Genomic DNA, 16622 nt, shown 5'->3' with positions numbered 1-16622 from the left:
CATTTCCTAGCTCCTAAAGTTTACCAAACCTGACACAAGAGGAAATCATTTAAGGTCATCATGTCTGCCCTTGGCATTCTCGGAACACCCTGGCCTCAGGATGCAGCCTCTGTAGTCCATGGTAACCTGCTGAGAGGGGACGGGGCTGAGGTTGGTTGGAACTCTGCCCTCACTGAAGGAGTGGGTGTGGCCATCTCTGCTGTGACTGAACAAAGGGGAGGGGAGCAGGGGGCCCAGGGCAGGGCCCTCAGAGCACGGCAGGTCCAGTGGGCTGTCACAAGCATTTAGGCCCAGGCCAAAGGGTGCCTTCTTTGTCTGCACAGCTGCCCAAACTCTCACCTTTCCACTCAGGCCGACCTCTTACTTGAAGTGTGTGCGGAACCTGTCCTCACAGTACACCTCGCTGCACAGCTAACCATAGGTCTGGGCATCGTAGCTTCATGCCAGGTGACCGAAGTTCGCAGGCACATGTGTCCCAGGGACACATGCAAAGAGGCTCCAGCCCGGGCCACAGGCTGCCCACTGCCCCTGCCCCAGATCGGGGGCCCCCAATCAGCCCTGTCGGAGTCCCCTTCCTCTAGAGGGAGTATTGGACCAACACTTGTAGAAAACGGTGTCCTCGTGGGCAACTCATTGGAGGGACACAAATAAATTTTGGCGACTTTCTCCTGAAGCTTACTAGCGTTCACACCTAAGCGTCTTACAAGGTCAGCTGTTTAGCTAAACATGAGATCATGATCTAAATTTACACAATAATGAAAAAATCAGCTACGAGGGCAGACAATCAGTAAAGACTATCAATACCAGAATTAGATTCCCAAGGCCATCCATCAATTGTTGGAATAATCAGGTGCAAGGCAGAATATATACATAAAACTGGAACTGAAACAAGGAACAAGGATGTTTTCAAAGACTGGTAGGATCTCTAAAACATTTTTAAAGTACATGTCATTGATAAAGCTAAATACTCAAAGGTTGTGTAATACAACAGATTAAGCATTGAGAAGAGTGAAATTATGCTGTTTTGAAAACTATGGCAGGTGAGATTTTCTGCCTAATTATATAAGAAGATTTCTCTAAAAACTACACATTATTTCAATGACTTATTGGCTGTGAAATAAGATAAGGGTATTTCAAATGGCTTGTCTGCAAAGAAAGGTGAGATGTAGGGAATCACAGCAAGTCGAGGGGAAAATAGGTCAATATATACATTGCTATATGGTGAACTAAACCTTAGGCCAGCAACAATGGAGAGGACCTGACCCTTAGAAACTTACAAGTAAGCTGGAATCTTCAAAAGTTCAAATCTTTATATGTAAAATATTTATTAAAATGAATAACCAAGTGTTTTAATTGACATCAGAAGATCAAACCAATAAACCCTGAGAACATAGAAAAAAGATAAATAAAGATATGAGCAGAACTTAATACAACAAAAAACGTATAAAATTCAGGTGATGTAGTAAGTCCAAAGAATCTTCTTTGAAAAGATTGAAAAGACACACTTTGATTAAGGAAAACAAAAACATAAGTAAAGAATATACAGAAAGAATCACGACAATGTTATAGCAGAGAATATATGAAATGCCAGTAAATTTGAACATTTCTGTAAAGTGGACCATTTCCTAGCTCCTAAAGTTTACCAAACCTGACACAAGAGGAAATCATTTAAGGTCATCATGTCTGCCCTTGGCATTCTCGGAACACCCTGGCCTCAGGATGCAGCCTCTGTAGTCCATGGTAACCTGCGGAGAGGGGACGGGGCTGAGGTTGGTTGGAACTCTGCCCTCACTGAAGGAGTGGGTGTGGCCATCTCTGCTGTGACTGAACAAAGGGGAGGGGAGCAGGGGGCCCAGGGCAGGGCCCTCAGAGCACGGCAGGTCCAGTGGGCTGTCACAAGCATTTAGGGCCAGGCCAAAGGGCGCCTTCTTTGTCTGCACAGCTGCCCAAACTCTCACCTTTCCACTCAGGCCGTCCTCTTACTTGAAGTGTGTGTGGAACCTGTCCTCACAGTACACCTCGCTGCACAGCTAACCATAGGTCTGGGCATCGTAGCTTCCTGCCAGGTGACCGAAGTTCGCAGGCAGATGTGTCCCAGGGAAACATGCACAGAGGCTCCAGCCCGGGCCACAGGCTGCCCACTGCCCCTGCCCCAGATCGGGGGCCGCCAATCAGCCCTGTCGGAGTCCCCTTCCTCTACAGGGAGTATTGGACGAACACTTGTAGAAAACGGTGTCCTCGTGGGCAACTCATTGGAGGGACACAAATAAATTTTGGCGACTTTCTCCTGAAGCTTACTAGCATTCACACCTAAGCGTCTTGCAAGGTCAGCTGTTTAGCTAAACATGAGATCATGATCTAAATTTACACAAAAATGAAAAAATCAGCTACGAGGGGAGACAATCAGTAAAGACTATCAATACCAGAATTAGATTCCCAAGGACATCCATCAATTGTTGGAATAATCAGGTGCAAGGCAGAATATATACATAAAACTGGAACTGAAACAAGGAACAAGGATGTTTTCAAAGACTGGTAGGATCTCTAAAACATTTTTAAAGTACATGTCATTGATAAAGCTAAATACTCAAAGGTTGTGTAATACAACAGATTAAGCATTGAGAAGAGTGAAATTATGCTGTTTTGAAAACTATGGCAGGTGAGATTTTGTGCCTAATTATATAAGAAGATTTCTCTAAAAATACACAATATTTCAATGACTTATTGGCTGTGAAATAAGTTAAGGGTATTTCAAATGGCTTGTCTGCAAAGAAAGGTGAGATGTAGGGAATCACAGAAAGTCGAGGGGAAAATAGGTCAATATATACATTGCTATATGGTGAACTAAACCTTAGGCCAGCAACAATGGAGAGGACCTGACCCTTAGAAACTTACAAGTAAGCTGGAATCTTCAAAAGTTCAAATCTTTATAAGTAAAATATTTATTAAAATGAATAACCAAGTGTTTTAATTGACATCAGAAGATCAAAACAATAAACCCTGAGAACATAGAAAAAAGATAAATAAAGATATGAGCAGAACTTAATACAGCAGAAAACGTATAAAATTGAGGTGATTTAGTAAGTCCAAAGAATCTTCTTTGAAATGATTGAAAAGACACACTTTGATTAAGGAAAACAAAAACATAAGTAAATAATATACAGAAAGAATCAGCACAATGTTATAGCAGAGAATATAAGAAATGCCAGTAAATTTGAACATTTCTGTAAAGTGCACCATTTCCTAGCTCCTAAAGTTTACCAAACCTGACACAAGAGGAAATCATTTAAGGTCATCATGTCTGCCCTTGGCATTCTCGGAACGCCCTGGCCTCAGGATGCAGCCTCTGTAGTCCATGGTTACCTGCGGAGAGGGGACGGGGCTGAGGCTGGTTGGAACTCTGGCCTCACTGAAGGAGTGGGTGTGGCCATCTCTGCTGTGACTGAACAAAGGGAAGGGGAGCAGGGGGCCCAGGGCAGGGCCCTCAGAGCACGGCAGGTCCAGTGGTGTGTCACAAGCATTTAGGCCCAGGCCAAAGGGCGCACTCTTTTTCTGCACAGCTGCCCAAACTCTCACCTTTCCACTAAGGCCGACCTCTTACTTGAAGTGTGTGTGGAACCTGTCCTCACAGTACACCTCGCTGCACAGCTAACCATAGGTCTGGGCATCGTAGCTTCCTGCCAGGTGACCGAAGTTCGCAGGCAGATGTGTCCCAGGGACACATGCAAAGAGGCTCCTGCCCGGGCCACAGGCTGCCCACTGCCCCTGCCCCAGATCGGGGGCCACCAATCAGCCCTGTCGGAGTCCCCTGCCTCTAGAGGGAGTATTGGACCAACACTTGTAGAAAACGGTGTCCTCGTGGGCAACTCATTGGAGGGACACAAATAAATCTTTGCCGTCTTTCTGCGGAAGCTTACGAGCGTTCAAACCTAAGCGTCTTACAAGGTCAGCTGTTTAGCTAAACATGAGCTCATGATCTAAATTTACACAATAATGAAGAAATCAGCTACGAGGGGAGACAATCAGTAAAGTCTATCAATACCAGAATTAGATTCCCAAGGCCATCCATCAATTGTTGGAATAATCAGGTGCAAGGCAGAATATATACATAAAACTGGAACTGAAACAAGGAACAAGGATGTTTTCAAAGACTGGTAGGATCTCTAAAACATTTTTAAAGTACATGTCATTGATAAAGCTAAATACTCAAAGGTTGTGTAATACAACAGATTAAGCATTGAGAAGAGTGAAATTATGCTGTTTTGAAAACTATGGCAGGTGAGATTTTCTGCCTAATTATATAAGAAGATTTCTCTAAAAACTACACATTATTTCAATGACTTATTGGCTGTGAAATAAGTTAAGGGTATTTCAAATGGCTTGTCTGCAAAGAAAGGTGAGATGTAGGGAATCACAGAAAGTCGAGGGGAAAATAGGTCAATATATACATTGCTATATGGTGAACTAAACCTTAGGCCAGCAACAATGGAGAGGACCTGACCCTTAGAAACTTACAAGTAAGCTGGAATCTTCAAAAGTTCAAATCTTTATAAGTAAAATATTTATTAAAATGAATAACCAAGTGTTTTAATTGACATCAGAAGACCAAAACAATAAACCCTGAGAACATAGAAAAAAGATAAATAAAGATATGAGCAGAACTTAATACAACAGAAAACGTATAAAATTCAGGTGATTTAGTAAGTCCAAAGAATCTTCTTTGAAAAGATTGAAAAGACACACTTTGATTAAGGAAAACAAAAACATAAGTAAAGAATATACAGAAAGAATCAGGACAATGTTATAGCAGAGAATATATGAAATGCCAGTAAATTTGAACATTTCTGTAAGTGGACCATTTCCTAGCTCCTAAAGTTTACCAAACCTGACACAAGAGGAAATCATTTAAAGTCATCATGTCTGCCCTTGGCATTCTCGGAACGCCCTGGCCTCAGGATGCAGCATCTGTAGTCCATGGTAACCTGCGGCGATGGGTCGGTGCTGAGGGTGGTTGGAACTCTGCCCTCACTGAAGGAGTGGGTGTGGCCATCTCTGCTGTGACTGAAAAAAGGGCAGGGGAGCAGGGGGTCCAGGGCAGGGCCCTCAGAGCCCGGCAGGTCCAGTGGGGTGTCACAAGCATTTAGGCCCAGGCCAAAGAGCGCCTTCATTGTCTGCACAGCTGCCCAAACTCTCACCTTTCCACTCAGGCCGACCTCTTACTTGAAGTGTGTGTGGAACCTGTCCTCACAGTACACCTCGCTGCACAGCTAACCATAGGTCTGGGCATCGTAGCTTCCTGCCAGGTGACCGAAGTTCGCAGGCAGATGTGTCCCAGGGACACATGCAAAGAGGCTCCAGCCCGGGCCACAGGCTGCCGACTGCCCCTGCCCCAGATCGGGGCCCGCCAATCAGCCCTGTCGGTGTCCCCTTCCTCTAGAGGGAGTATTGGACCAACACTTGTAGAAAACGGTGTCCTCGTGGGCAACTCATTGGAGGGACACAAATAAATCTTTGCCGTCTTTCTGCTGAAGCTTACGAGCGTTCACACCTAAGCGTCTTACAAGGTCAGCTGTTTAGCTAAACATGAGCTCATGATCTAAATTTACACAATAATGAAGAAATCAGCTACGAGGGGAGACAATCAGTAAAGACTATCAATACCAGAATTAGATTCCCAAGGCCATCCATCAATTGTTGGAATAATCAGGTGCAAGGCAGAATATATACATAAAACTGGAACTGAAACAAGGAACAAGGATGTTTTCAAAGACTGGTAGGATCTCTAAAACATTTTTAAAGGACATGTCATTAATAAAGCTAAATACTCAAAGGTTGTGTAATACAACAGATTAAGCATTGAGAAGATTGAAATTATGCTGTTTTGAAAACTATGGCAGGTGAGATTTTCTGCCTAATTATATAAGAAGATTTCTCTAAAAACTACACATTAGTTCAATGACTTATTGGATGTAAAATAAGTTAAGGGCATTTCAAATGGCTTGTCTGCAAAGAAAGGTGAGATGTAGGGAATCACAGAAAGTGGAGGGGAAAATAGGTCAATATATACATTGGTATATGTTGAACTAAACCTTAGGCCAGCAACAATGGAGAGGACCTGACCCTTAGAAACTTACAAGTAAGCTGGAATCTTCAAAAGTTCCAATTTTTATAAGTAAAATATTTATTAAAATGAATAACCAAGTGTTTTAATAGACATCAGAAGTTCAAAACAATAAACCCTGAGAACATAGAAAAAATATAAATAAAGATATGAGCAGAACTTAATACAACAGAAAACGTATAAAATTGAGGTGATTTAGTAAGTCCAAAGAATCTTCTTTGAAAAAATTGAAAAGACACACTTTGATTAAGGAAAACAAAAACATAAGTAAAGAATATACAGAAAGAGTCAGGACAATGTTATAGCAGAGAATATAAGAAATGCCAGTAAATTTGAACATTTCTGTAAAGTGGACCATTTCCTAGCTCCTAAAGTTTACCAAACCTGACACAAGAGGAAATCATTTAAGGTCATCATGTCTGCCCTTGGCATTCTCGGAACGCCCTGGCCTCAGAATGCAGCCTCTGTAGTCCTTGGTAACCTGCGGAGAGGGGGCGGGGCTGAGGTTGGTTGGAACTCTGCCCTCACTGAAGGAGTGGGTGTGGCCATCTCTGCTGTGACTGAACAAAGGGGAGGGGAGCAGGGGGCCCAGGGCAGGGCCCTCAGAGCACGGCAGGTCCAGTGGGCTGTCACAAGCATTTAGGCCCAGGCCAAAGGGTGCCTTCTTTGTCTGCACAGCTGCCCAAACTCTCACCTTTCCACTCAGGCCGACCTCTTACTTGAAGTGTGTGCGGAACCTGTCCTCACAGTACACCTCGCTGCACAGCTAACCATAGGTCTGGGCATCGTAGCTTCATGCCAGGTGACCGAAGTTCGCAGGCACATGTGTCCCAGGGACACATGCAAAGAGGCTCCAGCCCGGGCCACAGGCTGCCCACTGCCCCTGCCCCAGATCGGGGGCCCCCAATCAGCCCTGTCGGAGTCCCCTTCCTCTAGAGGGAGTATTGGACCAACACTTGTAGAAAACGGTGTCCTCGTGGGCAACTCATTGGAGGGACACAAATAAATTTTGGCGACTTTCTCCTGAAGCTTACTAGCGTTCACACCTAAGCGTCTTACAAGGTCAGCTGTTTAGCTAAACATGAGATCATGATCTAAATTTACACAATAATGAAAAAATCAGCTACGAGGGCAGACAATCAGTAAAGACTATCAATACCAGAATTAGATTCCCAAGGCCATCCATCAATTGTTGGAATAATCAGGTGCAAGGCAGAATATATACATAAAACTGGAACTGAAACAAGGAACAAGGATGTTTTCAAAGACTGGTAGGATCTCTAAAACATTTTTAAAGTACATGTCATTGATAAAGCTAAATACTCAAAGGTTGTGTAATACAACAGATTAAGCATTGAGAAGAGTGAAATTATGCTGTTTTGAAAACTATGGCAGGTGAGATTTTCTGCCTAATTATATAAGAAGATTTCTCTAAAAACTACACATTATTTCAATGACTTATTGGCTGTGAAATAAGATAAGGGTATTTCAAATGGCTTGTCTGCAAAGAAAGGTGAGATGTAGGGAATCACAGCAAGTCGAGGGGAAAATAGGTCAATATATACATTGCTATATGGTGAACTAAACCTTAGGCCAGCAACAATGGAGAGGACCTGACCCTTAGAAACTTACAAGTAAGCTGGAATCTTCAAAAGTTCAAATCTTTATATGTAAAATATTTATTAAAATGAATAACCAAGTGTTTTAATTGACATCAGAAGATCAAACCAATAAACCCTGAGAACATAGAAAAAAGATAAATAAAGATATGAGCAGAACTTAATACAACAAAAAACGTATAAAATTCAGGTGATGTAGTAAGTCCAAAGAATCTTCTTTGAAAAGATTGAAAAGACACACTTTGATTAAGGAAAACAAAAACATAAGTAAAGAATATACAGAAAGAATCACGACAATGTTATAGCAGAGAATATATGAAATGCCAGTAAATTTGAACATTTCTGTAAAGTGGACCATTTCCTAGCTCCTAAAGTTTACCAAACCTGACACAAGAGGAAATCATTTAAGGTCATCATGTCTGCCCTTGGCATTCTCGGAACACCCTGGCCTCAGGATGCAGCCTCTGTAGTCCATGGTAACCTGCGGAGAGGGGACGGGGCTGAGGTTGGTTGGAACTCTGCCCTCACTGAAGGAGTGGGTGTGGCCATCTCTGCTGTGACTGAACAAAGGGGAGGGGAGCAGGGGGCCCAGGGCAGGGCCCTCAGAGCACGGCAGGTCCAGTGGGCTGTCACAAGCATTTAGGGCCAGGCCAAAGGGCGCCTTCTTTGTCTGCACAGCTGCCCAAACTCTCACCTTTCCACTCAGGCCGTCCTCTTACTTGAAGTGTGTGTGGATCCTGTCCTCACAGTACACCTCGCTGCACAGCTAACCATAGGTCTGGGCATCGTAGCTTCCTGCCAGGTGACCGAAGTTCGCAGGCAGATGTGTCCCAGGGAAACATGCACAGAGGCTCCAGCCCGGGCCACAGGCTGCCCACTGCCCCTGCCCCAGATCGGGGGCCGCCAATCAGCCCTGTCGGAGTCCCCTTCCTCTAGAGGGAGTATTGGACCAACACTTGTAGAAAACGGTGTCCTCGTGGGCAACTCATTGGAGGGACACAAATAAATTTTGGCGACTTTCTCCTGAAGCTTACTAGCGTTCACACCTAAGCGTCTTACAAGGTCAGCTGTTTAGCTAAACATGAGATCATGATCTAAATTTACACAATAATGAAAAAATCAGCTACGAGGGCAGACAATCAGTAAAGACTATCAATACCAGAATTAGATTCCCAAGGCCATCCATCAATTGTTGGAATAATCAGGTGCAAGGCAGAATATATACATAAAACTGGAACTGAAACAAGGAACAAGGATGTTTTCAAAGACTGGTAGGATCTCTAAAACATTTTTAAAGTACATGTCATTGATAAAGCTAAATACTCAAAGGTTGTGTAATACAACAGATTAAGCATTGAGAAGAGTGAAATTATGCTGTTTTGAAAACTATGGCAGGTGAGATTTTCTGCCTAATTATATAAGAAGATTTCTCTAAAAACTACACATTATTTCAATGACTTATTGGCTGTGAAATAAGATAAGGGTATTTCAAATGGCTTGTCTGCAAAGAAAGGTGAGATGTAGGGAATCACAGCAAGTCGAGGGGAAAATAGGTCAATATATACATTGCTTTATGGTGAACTAAACCTTAGGCCAGCAACAATGGAGAGGACCTGACCCTTAGAAACTTACAAGTAAGCTGGAATCTTCAAAAGTTCAAATCTTTATATGTAAAATATTTATTAAAATGAATAACCAAGTGTTTTAATTGACATCAGAAGATCAAACCAATAAACCCTGAGAACATAGAAAAAAGATAAATAAAGATATGAGCAGAACTTAATACAACAAAAAACGTATAAAATTCAGGTGATTTAGTAAGTCCAAAGAATCTTCTTTGAAAAGATTGAAAAGACACACTTTGATTAAGGAAAACAAAAACATAAGTAAAGAATATACAGAAAGAATCACGACAATGTTATAGCAGAGAATATATGAAATGCCAGTAAATTTGAACATTTCTGTAAAGTGGACCATTTCCTAGCTACTAAAGTTTACCAAACCTGACACAAGAGGAAATCATTTAAGGTCATCATGTCTGCCCTTGGCATTCTCGGAACACCCTGGCCTCAGGATGCAGCCTCTGTAGTCCATGGTAACCTGCGGAGAGGGGACGGGGCTGAGGTTGGTTGGAACTCTGCCCTCACTGAAGGAGTGGGTGTGGCCATCTCTGCTGTGACTGAACAAAGGGGAGGGGAGCAGGGGGCCCAGGGCAGGGCCCTCAGAGCACGGCAGGTCCAGTGGGCTGTCACAAGCATTTAGGGCCAGGCCAAAGGGCGCCTTCTTTGTCTGCACAGCTGCCCAAACTCTCACCTTTCCACTCAGGCCGTCCTCTTACTTGAAGTGTGTGTGGAACCTGTCCTCACAGTACACCTCGCTGCACAGCTAACCATAGGTCTGGGCATCGTAGCTTCCTGCCAGGTGACCGAAGTTCGCAGGCAGATGTGTCCCAGGGAAACATGCACAGAGGCTCCAGCCCGGGCCACAGGCTGCCCACTGCCCCTGCCCCAGATCGGGGGCCGCCAATCAGCCCTGTCGGAGTCCCCTTCCTCTACAGGGAGTATTGGACGAACACTTGTAGAAAACGGTGTCCTCGTGGGCAACTCATTGGAGGGACACAAATAAATTTTGGCGACTTTCTCCTGAAGCTTACTAGCATTCACACCTAAGCGTCTTGCAAGGTCAGCTGTTTAGCTAAACATGAGATCATGATCTAAATTTACACAAAAATGAAAAAATCAGCTACGAGGGGAGACAATCAGTAAAGACTATCAATACCAGAATTAGATTCCCAAGGACATCCATCAATTGTTGGAATAATCAGGTGCAAGGCAGAATATATACATAAAACTGGAACTGAAACAAGGAACAAGGATGTTTTCAAAGACTGGTAGGATCTCTAAAACATTTTTAAAGTACATGTCATTGATAAAGCTAAATACTCAAAGGTTGTGTAATACAACAGATTAAGCATTGAGAAGAGTGAAATTATGCTGTTTTGAAAACTATGGCAGGTGAGATTTTGTGCCTAATTATATAAGAAGATTTCTCTAAAAATACACAATATTTCAATGACTTATTGGCTGTGAAATAAGTTAAGGGTATTTCAAATGGCTTGTCTGCAAAGAAAGGTGAGATGTAGGGAATCACAGAAAGTCGAGGGGAAAATAGGTCAATATATACATTGCTATATGGTGAACTAAACCTTAGGCCAGCAACAATGGAGAGGACCTGACCCTTAGAAACTTACAAGTAAGCTGGAATCTTCAAAAGTTCAAATCTTTATAAGTAAAATATTTATTAAAATGAATAACCAAGTGTTTTAATTGACATCAGAAGATCAAAACAATAAACCCTGAGAACATAGAAAAAAGATAAATAAAGATATGAGCAGAACTTAATACAGCAGAAAACGTATAAAATTGAGGTGATTTAGTAAGTCCAAAGAATCTTCTTTGAAATGATTGAAAAGACACACTTTGATTAAGGAAAACAAAAACATAAGTAAATAATATACAGAAAGAATCAGCACAATGTTATAGCAGAGAATATAAGAAATGCCAGTAAATTTGAACATTTCTGTAAAGTGCACCATTTCCTAGCTCCTAAAGTTTACCAAACCTGACACAAGAGGAAATCATTTAAGGTCATCATGTCTGCCCTTGGCATTCTCGGAACGCCCTGGCCTCAGGATGCAGCCTCTGTAGTCCATGGTTACCTGCGGAGAGGGGACGGGGCTGAGGCTGGTTGGAACTCTGGCCTCACTGAAGGAGTGGGTGTGGCCATCTCTGCTGTGACTGAACAAAGGGAAGGGGAGCAGGGGGCCCAGGGCAGGGCCCTCAGAGCACGGCAGGTCCAGTGGTGTGTCACAAGCATTTAGGCCCAGGCCAAAGGGCGCACTCTTTTTCTGCACAGCTGCCCAAACTCTCACCTTTCCACTAAGGCCGACCTCTTACTTGAAGTGTGTGTGGAACCTGTCCTCACAGTACACCTCGCTGCACAGCTAACCATAGGTCTGGGCATCGTAGCTTCCTGCCAGGTGACCGAAGTTCGCAGGCAGATGTGTCCCAGGGACACATGCAAAGAGGCTCCTGCCCGGGCCACAGGCTGCCCACTGCCCCTGCCCCAGATCGGGGGCCACCAATCAGCCCTGTCGGAGTCCCCTGCCTCTAGAGGGAGTATTGGACCAACACTTGTAGAAAACGGTGTCCTCGTGGGCAACTCATTGGAGGGACACAAATAAATCTTTGCCGTCTTTCTGCGGAAGCTTACGAGCGTTCAAACCTAAGCGTCTTACAAGGTCAGCTGTTTAGCTAAACATGAGCTCATGATCTAAATTTACACAATAATGAAGAAATCAGCTACGAGGGGAGACAATCAGTAAAGTCTATCAATACCAGAATTAGATTCCCAAGGCCATCCATCAATTGTTGGAATAATCAGGTGCAAGGCAGAATATATACATAAAACTGGAACTGAAACAAGGAACAAGGATGTTTTCAAAGACTGGTAGGATCTCTAAAACATTTTTAAAGTACATGTCATTGATAAAGCTAAATACTCAAAGGTTGTGTAATACAACAGATTAAGCATTGAGAAGAGTGAAATTATGCTGTTTTGAAAACTATGGCAGGTGAGATTTTCTGCCTAATTATATAAGAAGATTTCTCTAAAAACTACACATTATTTCAATGACTTATTGGCTGTGAAATAAGTTAAGGGTATTTCAAATGGCTTGTCTGCAAAGAAAGGTGAGATGTAGGGAATCACAGAAAGTCGAGGGGAAAATAGGTCAATATATACATTGCTATATGGTGAACTAAACCTTAGGCCAGCAACAATGGAGAGGACCTGACCCTTAGAAACTTACAAGTAAGCTGGAATCTTCAAAAGTTCAAATCTTTATAAGTAAAATATTTATTAAAATGAATAACCAAGTGTTTTAATTGACATCAGAAGACCAAAACAATAAACCCTGAGAACATAGAAAAAAGATAAATAAAGATATGAGCAGAACTTAATACAACAGAAAACGTATAAAATTCAGGTGATTTAGTAAGTCCAAAGAATCTTCTTTGAAAAGATTGAAAAGACACACTTTGATTAAGGAAAACAAAAACATAAGTAAAGAATATACAGAAAGAATCAGGACAATGTTATAGCAGAGAATATATGAAATGCCAGTAAATTTGAACATTTCTGTAAGTGGACCATTTCCTAGCTCCTAAAGTTTACCAAACCTGACACAAGAGGAAATCATTTAAAGTCATCATGTCTGCCCTTGGCATTCTCGGAACGCCCTGGCCTCAGGATGCAGCATCTGTAGTCCATGGTAACCTGCGGCGATGGGTCGGTGCTGAGGGTGGTTGGAACTCTGCCCTCACTGAAGGAGTGGGTGTGGCCATCTCTGCTGTGACTGAAAAAAGGGCAGGGGAGCAGGGGGTCCAGGGCAGGGCCCTCAGAGCCCGGCAGGTCCAGTGGGGTGTCACAAGCATTTAGGCCCAGGCCAAAGAGCGCCTTCATTGTCTGCACAGCTGCCCAAACTCTCACCTTTCCACTCAGGCCGACCTCTTACTTGAAGTGTGTGTGGAACCTGTCCTCACAGTACACCTCGCTGCACAGCTAACCATAGGTCTGGGCATCGTAGCTTCCTGCCAGGTGACCGAAGTTCGCAGGCAGATGTGTCCCAGGGACACATGCAAAGAGGCTCCAGCCCGGGCCACAGGCTGCCGACTGCCCCTGCCCCAGATCGGGGCCCGCCAATCAGCCCTGTCGGTGTCCCCTTCCTCTAGAGGGAGTATTGGACCAACACTTGTAGAAAACGGTGTCCTCGTGGGCAACTCATTGGAGGGACACAAATAAATCTTTGCCGTCTTTCTGCTGAAGCTTACGAGCGTTCACACCTAAGCGTCTTACAAGGTCAGCTGTTTAGCTAAACATGAGCTCATGATCTAAATTTACACAATAATGAAGAAATCAGCTACGAGGGGAGACAATCAGTAAAGACTATCAATACCAGAATTAGATTCCCAAGGCCATCCATCAATTGTTGGAATAATCAGGTGCAAGGCAGAATATATACATAAAACTGGAACTGAAACAAGGAACAAGGATGTTTTCAAAGACTGGTAGGATCTCTAAAACATTTTTAAAGGACATGTCATTAATAAAGCTAAATACTCAAAGGTTGTGTAATACAACAGATTAAGCATTGAGAAGATTGAAATTATGCTGTTTTGAAAACTATGGCAGGTGAGATTTTCTGCCTAATTATATAAGAAGATTTCTCTAAAAACTACACATTAGTTCAATGACTTATTGGATGTAAAATAAGTTAAGGGCATTTCAAATGGCTTGTCTGCAAAGAAAGGTGAGATGTAGGGAATCACAGAAAGTGGAGGGGAAAATAGGTCAATATATACATTGGTATATGTTGAACTAAACCTTAGGCCAGCAACAATGGAGAGGACCTGACCCTTAGAAACTTACAAGTAAGCTGGAATCTTCAAAAGTTCCAATTTTTATAAGTAAAATATTTATTAAAATGAATAACCAAGTGTTTTAATAGACATCAGAAGTTCAAAACAATAAACCCTGAGAACATAGAAAAAATATAAATAAAGATATGAGCAGAACTTAATACAACAGAAAACGTATAAAATTGAGGTGATTTAGTAAGTCCAAAGAATCTTCTTTGAAAAAATTGAAAAGACACACTTTGATTAAGGAAAACAAAAACATAAGTAAAGAATATACAGAAAGAGTCAGGACAATGTTATAGCAGAGAATATAAGAAATGCCAGTAAATTTGAACATTTCTGTAAAGTGGACCATTTCCTAGCTCCTAAAGTTTACCAAACCTGACACAAGAGGAAATCATTTAAGGTCATCATGTCTGCCCTTGGCATTCTCGGAACGCCCTGGCCTCAGAATGCAGCCTCTGTAGTCCTTGGTAACCTGCGGAGAGGGGGCGGGGCTGAGGTTGGTTGGAACTCTGCCCTCACTGAAGGAGTGGGTGTGGCCATCTCTGCTGTGACTGAACAAAGGGGAGGGGAGCAGGGGGCCCAGGGCAGGGCCCTCAGAGCACGGCAGGTCCAGTGGGCTGTCACAAGCATTTAGGCCCAGGCCAAAGGGTGCCTTCTTTGTCTGCACAGCTGCCCAAACTCTCACCTTTCCACTCAGGCCGACCTCTTACTTGAAGTGTGTGCGGAACCTGTCCTCACAGTACACCTCGCTGCACAGCTAACCATAGGTCTGGGCATCGTAGCTTCATGCCAGGTGACCGAAGTTCGCAGGCACATGTGTCCCAGGGACACATGCAAAGAGGCTCCAGCCCGGGCCACAGGCTGCCCACTGCCCCTGCCCCAGATCGGGGGCCCCCAATCAGCCCTGTCGGAGTCCCCTTCCTCTAGAGGGAGTATTGGACCAACACTTGTAGAAAACGGTGTCCTCGTGGGCAACTCATTGGAGGGACACAAATAAATTTTGGCGACTTTCTCCTGAAGCTTACTAGCGTTCACACCTAAGCGTCTTACAAGGTCAGCTGTTTAGCTAAACATGAGATCATGATCTAAATTTACACAATAATGAAAAAATCAGCTACGAGGGCAGACAATCAGTAAAGACTATCAATACCAGAATTAGATTCCCAAGGCCATCCATCAATTGTTGGAATAATCAGGTGCAAGGCAGAATATATACATAAAACTGGAACTGAAACAAGGAACAAGGATGTTTTCAAAGACTGGTAGGATCTCTAAAACATTTTTAAAGTACATGTCATTGATAAAGCTAAATACTCAAAGGTTGTGTAATACAACAGATTAAGCATTGAGAAGAGTGAAATTATGCTGTTTTGAAAACTATGGCAGGTGAGATTTTCTGCCTAATTATATAAGAAGATTTCTCTAAAAACTACACATTATTTCAATGACTTATTGGCTGTGAAATAAGATAAGGGTATTTCAAATGGCTTGTCTGCAAAGAAAGGTGAGATGTAGGGAATCACAGCAAGTCGAGGGGAAAATAGGTCAATATATACATTGCTATATGGTGAACTAAACCTTAGGCCAGCAACAATGGAGAGGACCTGACCCTTAGAAACTTACAAGTAAGCTGGAATCTTCAAAAGTTCAAATCTTTATATGTAAAATATTTATTAAAATGAATAACCAAGTGTTTTAATTGACATCAGAAGATCAAACCAATAAACCCTGAGAACATAGAAAAAAGATAAATAAAGATATGAGCAGAACTTAATACAACAAAAAACGTATAAAATTCAGGTGATGTAGTAAGTCCAAAGAATCTTCTTTGAAAAGATTGAAAAGACACACTTTGATTAAGGAAAACAAAAACATAAGTAAAGAATATACAGAAAGAATCACGACAATGTTATAGCAGAGAATATATGAAATGCCAGTAAATTTGAACATTTCTGTAAAGTGGACCATTTCCTAGCTCCTAAAGTTTACCAAACCTGACACAAGAGGAAATCATTTAAGGTCATCATGTCTGCCCTTGGCATTCTCGGAACACCCTGGCCTCAGGATGCAGCCTCTGTAGTCCATGGTAACCTGCGGAGAGGGGACGGGGCTGAGGTTGGTTGGAACTCTGCCCTCACTGAAGGAGTGGGTGTGGCCATCTCTGCTGTGACTGAACAAAGGGGAGGGGAGCAGGGGGCCCAGGGCAGGGCCCTCAGAGCACGGCAGGTCCAGTGGGCTGTCACAAGCATTTAGGGCCAGGCCAAAGGGCGCCTTCTTTGTCTGCACAGCTGCCCAAACTCTCACCTTTCCACTCAGGCCGTCCTCTTACTTGAAGTGTGTGTGGATCCTGTCCTCACAGTACACCTCGCTGCACAGCTAACCATAGGTCTGGGCATC

This window comes from Mesoplodon mirus, assembly GCF_964341445.2.
Source record: "Mesoplodon mirus genome assembly, chromosome: 1".
Taxonomy (NCBI): domain Eukaryota; kingdom Metazoa; phylum Chordata; class Mammalia; order Artiodactyla; family Ziphiidae; genus Mesoplodon; species Mesoplodon mirus.
The sequence above is the reverse complement of the archived record's forward strand: the minus strand, read 5'-3'. Positions refer to the sequence as shown.